The sequence below is a fragment of the Dendrobates tinctorius genome, unplaced genomic scaffold (assembly GCF_039654945.1).
Source record: "Dendrobates tinctorius isolate UK_male_01 unplaced genomic scaffold, ASM3965494v1 ptg000304l, whole genome shotgun sequence".
Taxonomy (NCBI): domain Eukaryota; kingdom Metazoa; phylum Chordata; class Amphibia; order Anura; family Dendrobatidae; genus Dendrobates; species Dendrobates tinctorius.
The window spans coordinates 3,914,175-3,931,113 of NW_027361971.1; positions in this window are offsets into that span (position 1 = coordinate 3,914,175).

The following is a 16,939-nucleotide window of genomic DNA, read 5'->3' on the forward strand; positions in this document are numbered from 1 at the left end:
CTCACATGACACTCGCATTACACTCCTGCGACTCTCGGCAGGGAGACTCAGTCTGATTTTTTTATACGGTATTTGTGACCCCAGCCTAACAGTAATGTTTGAGACTGTGGTCCTAGCTCTCTTTAGGTTATTGACCAGGTGAGATTGATTGAGTGTGTGGACAGGTGTCTTTTATAAATGTAACAAGTTCAAACTGGTGCAGTTGTTACAGGTATTGAGTGCAGAGTAAGAGGACTTCTTAAAGATAAACTAACGGGTCTGTAAGAGCCAGAATTCTTCTTGGTTGGTAGATGATCAAATACTGTACTTATTTCATGCAATAAAATGCTAATGCTATTTAGTTATTAAAAAAATCATACAATGTGAATTTCTGTTTCTTATATTTAGATTCTGTCTCTCACAGTTGAATGCCCCCGATAAAAGTTACATTTACTAAAATTAAATTACAATAACATTTTTTGTAGGTGGGAAAACTTTCAAAATTGGCATTGTATCAAACACTTATTTTCCATGCTGTGTATATAATTCTTGCTAGGATTCATCCTGAATATCGCGTACAGTTTTGTATTTACCACTGTAAAAAGTATTTAGTTGAACTGGCTTACAATTGAATACCTTCAATAATATGAGCCAGAAATAACACCTAACAGGTGAATGCTAATATGGGTAAAAAACACATGAATTAAGCAAAACAAGGACTGGGAGACATCCTTTTTAATCAAAATAGGAAACGATTTTTTACAGTAGGACAGCATTTTGGTTTACAGCGTTAAATCTCAAGGAACAATCCCAAGGAAAATAGGATTTAAAAAAGACAGGAATATCACAAAATGTCACAATAAAATAACACTAAAAAGCCCTAAAATGATTCTTACAGATAAAAAAAAGCAGTAAAATTTTGGACTGCTCCAGCTGAACAAGTTGTCTTGTGAAATATGATTTCATGATCTGAAAAAGCGCTAATTATATGTCTCATGGCTAAAAGCATTAAGGGTTATAATTAAGGCAGTAAAAGTGTTTCTTTAATCTAGGCATATTATTCGATAAAAAAGCATAAGTAGTTACACTTGCCCAAAAGCTTGTTGGGCTTGATTTTTTCTTAACAAAGTGAGGGCTCGTTCAAACTTCAGTTTTTTACGTGCAAATTTTCACTTGTAGAGATGTGCAAATCAATCTGTTGACTGTTTTCAAAAACTTTTGATGGCTCTGTTATAACACCCCAATATTTTAGGAATTTCAAGAGTGCTCCCTCTCTTTGAGACTTATAACAATGTTTGAATTTTCCAATTCAGTCAAATCTTTTTTTTGGATCACTTTGCCTGAGGTAAACATGATGCATTATAATTGTGCACACTTTGATGAAAGGTTTTGATAACCTTCAGGCACCCCATCCCTCATTACAATATAGCACATCACTTGATATACTTCATCGGATAAGCGTTCAATTTTCTACAGCTTGCAGTTGGAAATTACTCGTAAAAATTATTGTGTGGCGCGAGTCATGATAGTAAATATATATACTACTTATTGTTAGTAAAGGGAGGTGAAACAATCCGAGAACAGGTCCAGGAAATTGTGCAGTACAACAAAGGGAAGTCAGAGACGAAGTCCAATACACGAGCCGAGGTCAGGAAAGTCAGAGAGACAAAACAGTTTACAGGGAGCAAGCACAAGCAAAGTCAGGTCACAAGCAAAGGGTCTGAGTCCAGGAAGAGAATCAAGTCAAGCTGGGTCAGGCACAGGGCGCAGAGGGATCAATGTTACACAGGCAACAGCAAGTGTACGATTTACACTGGGGGAAGGAACTAGCATGCTTAAGTAGAAGTCTGAGGCTAGTTTCACATTTGCACTTTATAGCGCAGCGACGGCCTGCGCACGGCCGCCGCTAAGCCCCGCCCCCTCCCGGCTCTCTGCCCGCCCCATCCGGTCATCGCCGCCTACTAGCGCACATGGGCGCTTGCGATCTGTGCACCCTATCTTTAGCATAAGGTCCGCAGATTGTGCGCTGGCCGTGCGCTAGCAGGATTTTGCTGTGCGCTGCGCACTTTTGAAGGTGCGCCCGTGTGCGCCAAACGCAGCATGTTGCATTTCGGCGCGCACGGCGCACCTTCAAAAGTGCGCAGCGCACGGCAAAATCCTGCTAGCGCTCGGCCAGCGCACGATCTGCACACCCTATGCTAAAGATAGGGTGCGCAGATCGCAAGCGCCCATGTGCGCTAGTAGGCGTTTATGACCGGATGGGGCGGGCAGAGAGCCGGGAGGGGGCGGGGCTTAGCGGCAGCCATGCGCAGGCCGTCGCTGTGCTATAAAGCGCAAATGTGAAACGAGCCTGATTATGGAAAATGAACACAGGTGATTGCATCATACACTGACAGCCTCAACACAAAGTAACAAAAAGACAGAAACAGAATGGAAATCGTGAGGGTACACCATCTTCAAGGGGGGCCACTGGACCCCCAGGTTTCCCAGGAAACCTCTGATGAAAGGCCTGGACCAATCGATCAGCCCTTACAGAATAAGCTGGTACCTAGGATCGCTCCTCAGGCCCATACCCCTTCCAATGTACCAAGTATTGAAGGGACTTCCGGACCATTTGGGAATCAATGACTCTTTGTACCTCATATTCCAAGCTTCCATCAATAGACACCGGAGGAGGCAGAGGCGATGAAGACAGAACAGGGGGTATAAATTCCTTCAACAACGACTTGTGGAACACATTAGGAAGGCAGAAAGACCTAGGGAGCTTTAACCAGATGGCAACTAGATTGACCTTCTCCAGAATTTCATATAGACCAATGAATGCAGGACCCAACTTTAGCAAGGGCACCTTCAACTTAATATTCTTAGAGGAAAGCCATACCTTATCTCCCACTTTGAAGGTGACCCCTGACGAGCGTCTCCTATCGGCCTTACGCTTCTACCGATGCTGAGCCACCCCAATGTTCTTTTTAACCTTCCTCCAAACATCTCCCAGCTCTTGAATGGTGACTTCCACTCCAGGACACCCAGAACTTATCCTGGAAAACTCACCAAAATGAGGATGAAACCCGTAATTACAGAAAAACGGCGAGGTACCCGTGGACTGATTAATCCGACTGTAAAAGGCAAACTCAGCCAGCGTAAGAAATAATAATCAATTCTCCTGCTGATTGGTGACAAAATATCTTCAAATTTGCTCCAAAGACTTATTTGTCCTCTCAGACTGGTTTCACACCTGCGTTTTTTTGCGCTGTTTTTTAGCGCAAAAAAAGCATACGTTTTTTCCCTATACTTTTACCATGGGTGCGCATAGGTGTGCATACATATGCGCTTGTATGCGTTTGTATGCGCATGCGTTTTTTTGTAGTGTGCGCTCGGGCGCACAAAATGCATCCTGTTGCATTTTTTGTGCGTCCGACTTGCCCCAAAAAAAGCATGCGCACGCAATCCGTTTTTTTTACAGCAAAACACCCATTATAGTCTATGGGTATGCATGCATTTTTTTTTTAAATGCACCAAAACCCGCAAAAAAATGCAAACAAACGCATGATGCGTTTTTTCCATGCGTTTGTGTGCGCAAAAAACACGCAGCAAAAAAACGCAAGTGTGAAAGTAGCCGTCTGACCGTTTGTCTCAGGGTGATAAGCAGAGGAAAAGGACAAACCAATCCCCAGTTTTCTGCAGAAAGCCCTCCAAAATCTAGAGACGAATTGTACACCCCTATCAGATATAATATTTAGAGGTTGGTGAGATTGGTGTTTTCAGGGGGAGAAATCCTGTAGAACAGTCCACTATCCTTGCAAGAATATAATCATATAGAGTGCTGAGTCCTATTCCTCAACTGTGGCATATAAATATGGCAAGAACTAATAAACTAAGTAAAGAGAAAAAACAGACAATCTGTCACGGTTCCACCTCTCAGGGTGTCTGGTATGCAGTTACTGACAGCACGGCCATCCAGTCCAGTACAGGGGTGTACTGAAGCTGTCAGTACTTTGACAGCATGGCCATCCAATCTTGTTCAGGGGCGTGCTGAACTGTCTGCGTTGATTGACAGCTTGACTAACCAATCTGTGACTGGAAGGCGTCGGCTGTCTCCAAGTGTTCACTATCCCGGGTGATTGCCATGCCTACTTAACTGAGCAGCTTCTCCCAGACCACTGCCAGATGTACAGTCAACAAGTAAGGCTTGTGCTCCCTGTGCCTTGAGTTCCGTATGCTTGATCTGTTGCCTGGCCTTGGATTTCGTTCTGACCATCCACCTGTTTAAACCCTTCTCCTCCAATCTGTTATCCTCCCAGGACTCTGACCTCGGGACATTACCTGACTACACTTTTGTCTTTTCCTTATGTCTATGACATACCCTCCTGACTTCAGACCATGTACTCCTTGACTACTCTGACTCACATCTTGACCGTGAGCAGTGACTAGCATCACACAATCATTATTTTAAGACATGAAAGTCTTAAATCTGGAAAATTGCTAGAACATTGAAGGTATCCTCAAGTGTAGTAATGAAAACCATCATTAGCTATGATAAACTAGCTCTCTTAAGGATCACTCACTGAAGCATGAGTGACCTGTCAGTTAGAGGGGGCAGGCAGTGGGCAGGGAAAAGAGAACAGGAGAGCTGTGTGGATTCACAGCATTGTGTCTTAATTACCCAGGTGACTATTTTTAGCAAACCAAGATGAATTGACTGTTATCTGTATATTTGGCTTTTGAGTTTGTGTTGGTTAAGAAAACAGACTTTTGCATGTATAGGCCTGTAATATTGACTTGTATTGTGCATTTATCCTTGATGACTAGTCATGGTTACTGATATGCTATTTAACCATTCTCTAGGCCAGGTATTTTGTTGATTTTTAAAACAGAGGAGGAAAAACTATGCAAATAGATTAAGTAAGTAATGCTACTTGATCTCATCTCCATTCTTACCCTTTATGTAAATACTGAATGAAGAACCCTTGTTAACTATAAAATAGGTTACATGCCTCAGTATAGACTGACAGACACAGAGAGAGACAGCCTTAGATTCTGCCAAGACATCCAAACATCCAGGGGACCCTACAGGACTGCTGCCTATAAATCATGGCTCCATCGCGAGGGACACGGATCTATCATTCTATAGGAAACAACTTAACCCCTTAGTGATGGGGCCAATTTTTTTAAATTCTGCCCAATGCCACTTTATGTGGTGATAACTCTGGAACGCTTCAATAAATCCCATTGATAATGAGACTATTTTTTCATGGCACATTATAATTTATGATAATGGTAAATTTAGTTTGATATGTTTTTGTGTTTATTTATAAAAAATATCAGAAATTTGACGAAAATGTAAAAAAAATTACAATTTTCAAACTTTGAATGATTATCCCTTTAATCCAGATAGTCATACCACACAAAAACATTAATAAAAAGCATTTCTCACATGTCTACCTCACATCAGCACCATTTTTAAAATGCTAAGTTATTTTATTAGCCTTTTAGGAGGTTTAAAAATGTAGTAGTAATTTTTAAATTTTTCAAGGAAATTTACAAAATGTATTTTTTGAGGGACCTATCCAGGTTTGAAGTGGCTTTGGGCGTGCTATATATTGGAAAACCCCAAACGTGATACCATTTTAAAAATAGCACCCCCTAACATATTGAAAACTTCTGTCAGATAGTTTATTAACCCTTCAGGTGCTTTTCAGAAATTATTGCAAAGTAGTATAGCAGGAATGAAAAAGTGTTTGTTTACCACCTAAATATCGCTAACTTCTGAACTGACCGCTATAGCCGGGAGACTCTAAGGCCGCTATTTGGCCATGAACTGCCATGGCAAACATCAGGACCACACAATCATATGTCAGTTAGATTAAAGTGTGTTTAGCTGCACATATATTCAGCACCATGGGTCTGCTCCAGACGTAGTCGGCTCCATCTTCTTCAAAATCCATATTTTAAAGTACATATTTCTAAGTGCTCTGAATTAGACTAGAATTGGACTGGAATTGACTGTAAGGTAACGGACTATAACACCACAACAATGTTTTGCCTTCTTTTTACTATCACCCCCATACTACTCTATTTCTCCCTAACTCCTGCAATCCCTCCACCCAGTAAGGGACTAGTCATTTCCCCCTCCATCCTTCCCAGCCATCTCACCTCTTCGTCACAACTGTTCCTCCACATACAATCCTTTTTCTCCAGACACTCACAGCCACATCATGTCCTATCCTGCTCCCACCTTCTAATGCTCTGTCTACTACTCCTCATTGCTGGCGATGTATCCCCAAATCCTCGCCCTCCTCAACACATCCCCACACTCATTTCTAACATCCTGCCACGATCCTCTACACTTTTTTGCAACCATGACAACCTTATACCTAGTCATCATACCTATTCATCCAGCCCCCACTCCCCCGGTCCCCCTACCTGGAGCACCATGGAATGCACGCTCTGTCTGCAACAAGCTATCATTTATCCGTGACCCCTTTATCACCAACAAACTCTCCTTCCTTGCCATCACTGAAACCTGGCTCACTCCCTCTGACACAGCCTCTCCAGCTGTGCTTTCCTATGGTGGATTCCATCTCTCTCACACCCCTCGCCCCAGCAACAAACGTGGTGGAGGAGTTGGCTTGCTCCTCTCCGATACCTGCTCCTTTACCCCAATTCCTTTGCCACCCTCCGCTATTCTTCCCTCATTCGAGGTGCACTCCGTCCGCATCTATTCTCTCTCCAACCTCCAACTGGCTGTCATCTACCGCCCCCCAGAACTAGCCTTCTCCACCTTTCTCGACCACTTCACCACCTGGCTACTCCATTTCCTTTCTGCTGACATCCCCACCATTGTCATGGGTGACTTCAACATCCCCATTGACACTTCCATCCCAGCTGCCTCTAAACTTCTATCGCTCACGGCTTCCCTTGGCCTCACTCAATGGTCCTCTGCGGCCACTCACAAAGATGGTCACACGCTGGACCTTATCTTCACCCGTCTCTGTTCCCTCACTAATCTCAATAACTCACCCCTCCCCCTGTCTGACCACAACCTACTGACATTCTCTTCCCTCTCCTCTCCTACTGCGCAACCCCCGCTCCATAAACTCGCTCACCCTCGCAGGAATCTCAAACACCTCAATTTACAATCACTCTCTGAGTCCCTTCTCCCTCTTACAGACATAGCTTCCCTTCATGACACAGATGCTGCTGCCACTTTTTATAACACCACAATAGCAGCAACACTTGATTCGGCTGCCCCCCTCATGCAGAGCAAAACTCATACAATCAACAGGCAGCCCTGGCTGACCAGCCTGACCAAAGAACTGAGACGGGTTTCCAGGGCCGCTGAGCGGAGATGGAAGAGAACCCATTCTACTGAGCACTTCAGCGCATACAAGCAGTCCCTTGCCAGCTTTAAGTCCACGCTCTCCGCCGCTAAACAAACTTACTTCGCATCTCTCATATCCTCCCTGTCTTACAACCCTAAACAACTCTTCAACACTTTCAATTCTCTACTCCATCCCACAGCACCTCCTCCCCCTCCTCTCATTTCTGCTGAAGACTTTGCCTCATTCTTTAAGCAGAAGATCAACAAGATCAGACAAAACTTTGGCCCGCAGCCCCCATTGCCCCTCTTAGCTGCTCAGCCCTGTTCTGCAAAAGCCAGCTTCTCCACCATGACCATGAGCTCTCCACCCTTCTGTCAAGATCACACCTCCCCACTTGTGCCCTCGACCTACTCCCGTCTCACCTCATCCCTAACTTGGCCAAAGTCTTCATCCCATCTCTAACACACTTCTTCAACCTTTCACTTACAAATGGTGTCTTTCCCTCATCCTTCAAACATGCCTCAATCACACCCATCCTCAAAAAGCCCTCCCTTGATCCATCCTCTGTGTCTAACTATCGCCCGATATCTCTTCTCCCTTACGCCTCAAAACTACTGGAACAGCATGTATATCTTGAACTGTCCTCCCACCTCTCCTCCTGTTCCCTCTTTGACCGCATCACTCAACTGAAACTGCCCTAACTAAAGTCACTAACGACTTACTAACCGCCAAGAGCAAGCAACACTACTCTGTCCTCCTTCTCCTGGACCTGTCCTCTGCCTTCGACACCGTAGACCATTCCCTCCTGCTACAGACTCATCTCTTGGCATCACAGACTTGGCCCTATCCTGGATCTCATCATACCTAACAGACCGAACATTTAGTGTCTCCCTCTCACACACCACCTCCTCACCTCGCCCCCTGTCTGTTGGTGTTCCTCAAGGCTCTGTCCTAGGACCCCTACTATTCTCCATCTACACCTTTGGCTTGGGACAGCTCATATAATCCTACGGTTTGCAGTATCACCTCTATGCCGATGACATGCGGATCTACCTATCTGTACCCAACCTCGCCTCCTTACTGACTGAAATCCCACAATGTCTGTCTGCTATCTCAGCCTTCTTCTCTGCTCGCTTTCTCAAACTGAACATGGACAAAACCGAATTCATCATCTTTCCCCCATTTCACTCTTCCCCTCCACCAGACCTATCCATCAATGTCAATGGCTGCTTTCTTTCCCAAGTCTCGCACGCTCGGTGCCTTGGGGTGATCCTCGACTCTGCGCTCTCTTTCAAATCACATATCCAAGCCCTCGCCTCCTCCTGCCACCTCAAACTCAAAAATATTTCCCGGATCCACTCATTCCTCAACCACAAAACCACAAAAACACTAGTGCATGCTCTTATCTCCCACCTCGACTACTGCAACCTCCTACTCTCTGGCCTCCCCTCTAGCACTCTGGCTCCACTCCAGTCCATCCTACACTCTGCTGCCCAACTAATCCACCTGTCTCCCCGCTATTCCCCAGCCTCCCCCCTATGCCAGGCCCATCACTGGCTTCCTATTGCCCAGAGGCTCCAATTCAAAACCCTAACCATGACATACAAAACCATCCACAACCTGTCTCCTCCATACATCTGTGACATGGTCTCTAGGTACCTACCCGCACGCAACCTTCGATCATCTCAAGATCTCCTTTTCTACTCCCCCCTCATCTCTTCTTCCCACAACCGCATACAAGACTTCTCCCGTGCTTCCCCCATACTCCGGAACTCTCTGCCGCAACACATCAGACTCTCACCATCAATGAAAACCTTCAAGAAGAACCTGAAGACCCACCTGTTCCGACAAGCCTACAGCCTGCAATGATCCTCGGTCTACTGAACCACTGCACGACCTGCTCTACCCTCTCCTACTGTATCCTCACCCATCCCTGTAGACTGTGAGCCCTCGCGGGCAGAGTCCCCTCTCCTTATGTACTTGTGTGTCCCTTGTCTTACACATGTTTATTATACTTGTCTATATTTCCCCTTTTCACATGTAAAGCGCCATGGAATAAATGGCGCTATATAAATGCATAATAATAATAATAATAATAATAATAAAGTGGAAGCCCCCACAGCAGCAACTAAGGGATTAAACAGATATGGACAGTGTCAACACTGATCGTTTGTGATACAGCAAGTTGTCAGCTATAGTGTACATCTGTTAAAAATTCAAACTTTATTGCAAAAATACCAAACACTTAACAGCCAAAAATATCCTTGCATCATGCCAAACAGAAATGAACACCACTGGGAGGTGCCTTCCCCAGCACTGGCTAATCTCTCCCTACCTATCAGCGGAGGTTGGAGCCCTAGGACCTGCACAATTGGCCACCCCACTCAACAACGGCTCACCCTGCTACCCCTATAGGGCCCTATAGTGGCAGGGATGTGATAAAGAGATGAAATAGGTAGGTGAGAAAGAAAGAGGTATAAATTCTGTTTCTTGGCTTGAATTGTAGATGGTCAATGTTCTTTCTTCTTTAAATGGCTTATTTTATAGCTAAATAGCCCTTTTCTTCAAGGAGATATATAATAAACTCTAGTCACTTAACTGATCTGATTTACTCCTGCAGAACTAGTATATAAAAAATTCCCTTTTGTTATACGGAGCTTAACAGATAATAAAGAGCATATGTATAATTTACCGAATTGTCAAGGAATCAATTTTCAATATATCCATACCCAAAATTATTTCAGCCAAAATAAACAGGCAAAAAGCAGAAAAGCATATCACAAACCAGCAAGTCCATATGTGGTTATGGACCTGAAATCCAAAAACCCCAGTGCATAGCTTATATAAAACACTGCAAGCCACACAGTATATACACAAATTGCTGCACCCAATCATGCAACTTGTAACACAGACAGTTAGATATCTTTATAGTGTGCAGATTGCAATGGCCAATACATAGATCAATAAAACTTCCTATCTGATAAAGATGGCACCCATTCAAATAACTTGTATAGCAAATGGCCAAAATGCCCCTATGTTGAATGATTGAAATCAGCCCAAATCTGGCCAATAAAACTACAATTATAAAATCAGCTCGACGCGTTTCCCCTCTTTTAGAGGTTCATCAGGAGCAAGATACCATATGGGGGATTGTACCTGACTATCAAATAGGCATCTTATACATCATATAAGCTAAGTACTCCATTCCATCTTGTTCCTCCCAGTGGTGTTCATTTCTGTTTGGTATGATGCAAGGATATTTTTGGTTATTAAGTGTTTGGTATTTTTGTAATAAAGTTTGAATTTTTAACAGAGTTACAAGAGAAACTGTGAGCCGCATATGAATTAATCTTTTGATATATATATTTTTGAGACTGTGATTTCAGCTATAGTGTACAGTTGACAGCTGCTGGATTGTCACCTGTATGGGGATGATATTCTCTTATATCTCAGGTCAGTAAAAAGACGTATTGGCTGTCATTAAGGAGTTAAGGGACACAGCCCCAGATGGAAAAATACAGATCTGCTCCAGTAACCATCACTGAACCATGGATACATTTGGAGAAACCCAAGATTGCGCCCCATCGGTCGTCTGGCTCCATGGAGATGTTCGGAAAAGCCAGATTATGACCCTCGGGACAACTGGCCTTGTACTTGAATGAAAAGTTAACTCCCTACGCTTGTCGTTACCTTCTCTTTGTGTGCATTCCACAGGTGGGGTAGCCGATCCAGGGAGCTCTGAAGTAACAGCTGCCATTATTCCGGTGAGTCAGCGGAAGGGTGAGACTCTGTAATGTGCACCATCTTGGGGTATATTGCTGGGACTGTTCTATTTGTTATCTGCCTGTTTTGTGGTTCAATAAAGAATTGCCACACTGTTTTACCCTCACCCTGTGTTGTCTGAGTAGCATTATGCCAACATTAAAGGGAGATCGGGTGTTCAGCAGGACGATTTCTGGTCCATGCTGTACCAGCTAGTGGACCTGGGCGCGCGCCGACCCACCGTGTCTCCACAAGTTGTAAGTGCACTAACCGCCCTCTGCACTTGTTGCGCCCCTGAGGGTTCAGTCGCCACAAAGGTACTGCACCTCTTCCTGAGGTGTGGTGCCCCACCATCCAGGTAAGGTGGAGACACCTGCAGCCATCACAACACAGTAGTGTAGCAAAGCACCCTTTGGTGGCTCCCTGCTTGGAACACGAAGAGTGCTGGGAGGTGGGTGGAGCTTAGTCTGCACAAAAGGATTGGGAAGAGTTTAGGATTGGGTCAGTCTGACTAGGGGTCAGTCTGTGAGAGGAACTCCCCTGAGAGGGATGGATTGAAGGAAGTGCTGCAGCAGACCTCAGTGACCTGGGTCTGCTGGCACATGAAAGAGTTATATTCAAAAAGCCTAATTCTCCATAAGGAAGAAGGATTAGTACGGAACGTAAGGAGAGGAGGACTAAGGATTAGGGTTAGAACAGAACCCTTCCCAAGTTCACAGCGCAAGGCCGGGGTCCGGTCCCCGAGGTTGTATGGATACTAATGGTCCGGAGGAATAGAAGTTGTCACCACTTTATTCCCACACCAGACTTGGGGGCACAACAGCAACGAGAGTGAGCCGGGACTTAGTAACAAGGAGTCCCCGAAGCAGGCTACAGCTGTCTGCCGTACAAGTAGAGTTCTAAGAACATCTGAAAGGAGGAACTCCAGTGTAACTCAGTACTGTGAGCACTTCACTATAGGCGCAAACAGGGAGACGTTCAGAAAAGGCACATGTTGGCGGAGTGTTGGAAGGGAGCACTTCATCTTACCTGGAGGATGGCTGAGCCCCTGACCTGGAGGATACAGCACCGAGGCGGGCACCTGTATGCACAACAGACTGTGAGTAAAGCTTTGGAACTACATGCCCTGGTGTCCTCCACTTATTCCTGCGCCAACACACTCAGCACTTCTACATCGCTGTGCCTGGCACTGCACCATCTACGTCTCCCCTCACCGTCACTTCACCTACTCTGCCCTGGGACTACAGCCCTACCTGTGGAGGGCTACACCATCATTGCTGCACTATACCATCTGTCCCAGAGGATCTGCTTGCAGCGTCGGCTTAACATCTCCCTTGCCGAACACCACTGGTGGCGTCACGAATCATTCACTTATAAACTTTAATCATCATCATCCACACACTCAACATTCCCCTTTTACAATGGACGCCCAGGGCCACGGACTGGGTCACAGCTACCGTGACATCTCCCATTGAACTCCACGGGCCCGGTACCGAGTACCCCGCTGCCCTGGGAGGGCGATCCACACTTGCATCTCATTACCATATAATTTAAACCATATTGCTCCAATAGAGCAAAACTGATTTCTACAAGAAAAGTAAAGATTTTAGCATTAAAGCTCCTTTACATACATGACCTTAGCTTGGGTGTAAAATCATGATTAACCTGTGTATTTTTTCGTCCTACACTATGTAACTATGAATCAAACAAAAATAGTTAATCATCTGTGCCATGGCATACACAGAATCTCAGAGGGTTGTCCAAAGCAAAGGCCAAAACAGGTTACAGTATAGTGCAGGGGTTCCCACCTAGTAAAAATCAATCTGGTGTTTGTTTCCAGTTCCACGTCCTTGACATGACCCTTAAGCTAATTCCCCAGTCCCTTGTTTGCTAACAGTGCAGTTTCTATGTTAAATAGATTTCTGCACAGTTCTGGGGCATTTCTCTCCAAATGATTGGCATCAGCTGCATTGTCTGCATCTATGGTATGTGCATCCTAGTTTCTATAATGTTATTCTTAATTTACACTAAGACCCAATGTGATTCTTAAGGTGAACAATGTTGCACTATTGGTCTCGCAAAATATTTTAACTTGATGACTGATTTTTATGACTATTTTCAGGCTCCAGTGTGAAATTCATTTAAAATTGGGAAGCTGAGCTTGTGTTATTATTCCAACGTGTCAATCCTATTCGGAACGGTCATTAGTCTTGTTAATAAAAGACTACTGTCCACTGATATGGTGAATGGAAAAAGTAAGCGATAAAAGTGATTATTACATTTGCCTGAGGCCATAACACATTCTCCCGGATTCCTCACACTCTCTGCATTAGGGAATAATATCCTCCCAGTTAGTGGAGCTATTTCAGAATACTATCTATCCCTGATCTGTTCTGCATGACGAACTAATACAGCATTAACCATTTAGGACTCATTTAATCAGAGCCTGAGCTTTTGCTGTTCTGTTCTCTTCAGCATAGCCTTCTTTATCATGGACGAATTCTGATAAATGAAGTGTTCCTTAGGGTATGTTTCCATAGTCTGGAATGGATCAGTATGTGCTCAGGATTTGACGCAGGTGAAATCTGTACCAAATCTGCATCTGATATCACTGTCAGGTCGCCTGTGTTTTTGATGCGTTTTTTTTACATCCGTTTTTGATGCGTTTTTTTCATTGCCTGCATTTATTTTAGCACTTGAAATAAAGTTAATTGAAAGCTGCCTTCTTGGAAGGAAAAAAAAGTGATTTCCTATTTACAGATATATTGAGGTATGTTCCCACGGTCAGTAAATGCTGCGGGTTGGACGCTGTGTACATCTGCAGCATCAAACCCACAGCGTCCAGCTGTTACAGCATAGTGGATGGGATTTCAATAAATCCCATGCCCATTATGCGTTCAGAGACGCCCGCGGTTCACCTGCAGAGACGGACGTGCGGTGCGTCTTTCCTGACCGCAGCATGTTAATTTATGTAGTGGAGACGCTCCGTCTCCACTGCGTAATTTACCTATAGGCCGGGATCACACTACCGTGTGTGGTGTCAGAAACTCACACGAGTCTCTCGCATCAACACCAGACGTTGCCGCCGGCACTAGGACCGGAGCTGCGGCTGCATGTATTTCCTACCGCCGGATGTTGATGCGAGAGACTTGTGCAAGTATCTCGCTGTGACGTCTCCTGGAGTGGACCCTCTGGGTCGTGGCACCAACCCACCCAGGGCGAGCTGACGTAGTGAGAACCACCCCCTATACAGGGAGTGTCAGGGGCAAGCCCAAGGGGGTAAGGTACCACGACTGCTGGAACCAGGTGGACGGCTCACAGGAGACACGAATATGTGTGTCTGCAGGATGCAACTGGAAGTGCGCAGAAAACAGGAGTGTGCAAAGCATGGACACAGGGGCACGCAGGGTAAAGGACAGTACAGGGTGAGTGTACGGAAGTACGGAGGGTTCAGGACAATACAAGGAGTGTACACAGGAGTGCGCTAGATACTGGATAGTGCAAGGCGAGTATGGGTGTATGGGTGCACTGACAAGCACACCTGGGTGTGGGTAAAGCAGGGCACGTGCAAGGGAGCACGCTAGAGCACCAGGTTAAACAGTGCGTGTGCTGGGAAGCACACCAGAGTACAGGGTTAGGCAGAGCGCGTGCTGGGAAGCACGCCTGAGTGCAAGGCAAGGCAGAAGCTGTGGAAAGAAGCACAACAGGACAAAAGGCAGGAGCTGAACGTGTGCTAAGAAGCATGACAGAACACAGTGCAGGAGCAGAGCGTGTGATGGGAAGAGCACAGAGCAGAGTGTAGGAACAGAGCATGTGCTAGGAAGCACGGCAAGGCAGAATACAGGCATGGAGCACAAGGCAGAATACAGGAACGGAGCACAAGGCAGGGTGTTGTGAAATCATTTTCTGGTCTGCCTCTGATTTCTGGTGAGGGAGTTGGTTGTGCTGACAGAGGAGTTGTGAGTTCTCTTTCTGGACTCCCTCTGGTGGTGGCAGGAGGTAGTGAAGCTGATCTAATTAACAGAGACCTGCCACCTGATAATGAGGAAGAGGATTGGACATCTGGAGTCTCAGACTGGATTTAAGACAGCCGACTCCCTATTCCCATGCTGGTGATTTTTTCCTGCCTCCTGAGGTCTTAGTTTCCAGCTCAGTTCCTGCCTTCTCAAGCTAAGTTGTCTTTGCTAATGTTCACATTTGATTTGGTTTGGTCTATTCAGTTTTTTGTGTGGTCAGCCATCCCCAGCTGGGGCTGTGCTGAATTTCCACTCTCATGTCACTCTATGTGCCAGTTTGTTTTTGTCCCTTATTAGATTGGCCTCTTTTTGCTCTGTTCTCAGAATATGCCAGAGTGCTGATATAGTGGGAGAAGTCTAGTGACTTCAGAGTATTTTTTGCTATCAGAAGTGTTGGATATTTTTGTAGTGTTTTTTGTCGTGATTGCAGACAGTATCTTTCCTTTCCTGTCCTTTTTAGCTAGTGTGGGTCCCATTGTTTGCTCAGCCTATTTTCCTACCTGTGTTCATGTTTTGGGGTCTGCTCTGGGGCAGTTTTAGATTTCCCCTTTTCTTGGTTTGGGCTTATTTAGTCCTCCGGCTGTGACGAGGTGTCTGGAGTCATCATAGGTATGCTCCACGGCTGCTGTTAGTTGTGTGGTTATTATCAGGGGTCTGCAATCCGCGTAGTTACCAACCTCTCTGGTTTTCTGTGACTTGGCATGGTCTTGTTTTCCTCCTCGGTGACCCATTCAGAACAGCAGGGGACCCGAATAGAGCACACAGCCAAGCAAGGACCAAACAGACCAAGCCAGGAAGCACAACAATAATCAGGCACCTCCCATAGGAAGAGGCAGCCTGATATAGGACATGGGCGCTGAAACTTCCGGGGTCAGGTCCTCCAGGACCATAGAGATGACAAGACTGAAGTAAGAGCAGAGAAGAGCGCACGTGCACACTAGGAACATTGTGCAGCCATGGGACTAGGTACGAGAGGTGCGCGTGAGCACCCGACAGGACCCCCAAGGCGGCCGGGGCACCGCAAGTGGTGATGTCGGGTGTGGGGTCCCGGCTCCAGGTGAGAGCAGCGTGACACTCGCATCACACTCGGTAGTGTGATCCCGGCCATAGACTTTCATTAGATGTGGTAAAACCGCATTATCTTCCTAGTCACGTGTCTATTAAGTGCAGGAACGCAGCTTACTGTGCATGTGAACTAATTTACATAATGGTGAATCTTGTGACACAGCCAGAAGTACATGACACAGGAAGTGGAGGAAAGCACAGAGACAGGTCCCCTCATTTTTAGTAAATATTTTAAAAAAATGTAATAGGGTCCCCCCCTATATATGTTAACCAGCCTGAGTAAAGCAGACTACAGGGACTGGTATTTCAGGCTGGTAAGGAACCAAATATCCATGACCCTTACCAGCCTGATAATACCAGGCAGCAGTCTGCTTACCTTGGATGGTTAGCAAACATAGTGGGATCTCCTAAAAAAAATGGCGTGGGGTCCCCCTGTATTTGTTAACCAGCCAGAGTAAAGTAGACTACTGGGACTGGTATTTCAGGCTGGTAAGGCTCCAATATTAATTAATCTTACCAGCCTGATAATACCAGGCCGCAGCAGTCTGCTTACCTTGGATGGTTAGCAAAAATATTGGATCCCTTCCAAAAAATAGCCTGGAGTCCCCCTATATTTGTTAACCAGCCAAGGAAAGAGCAGACAGCTGAGGCCTGGCATTCTCAGGCGGGTGAGGTCCATGAATTTTGGCCCTCACCGGCCTAAAAATATCAGCCCACAGCCGCCCCACAATTGGTGTAAAGATGCTATGCTGTAACATTTGGCCGCTGCAGGTTTGGTGCTGCGGACGTACGCAG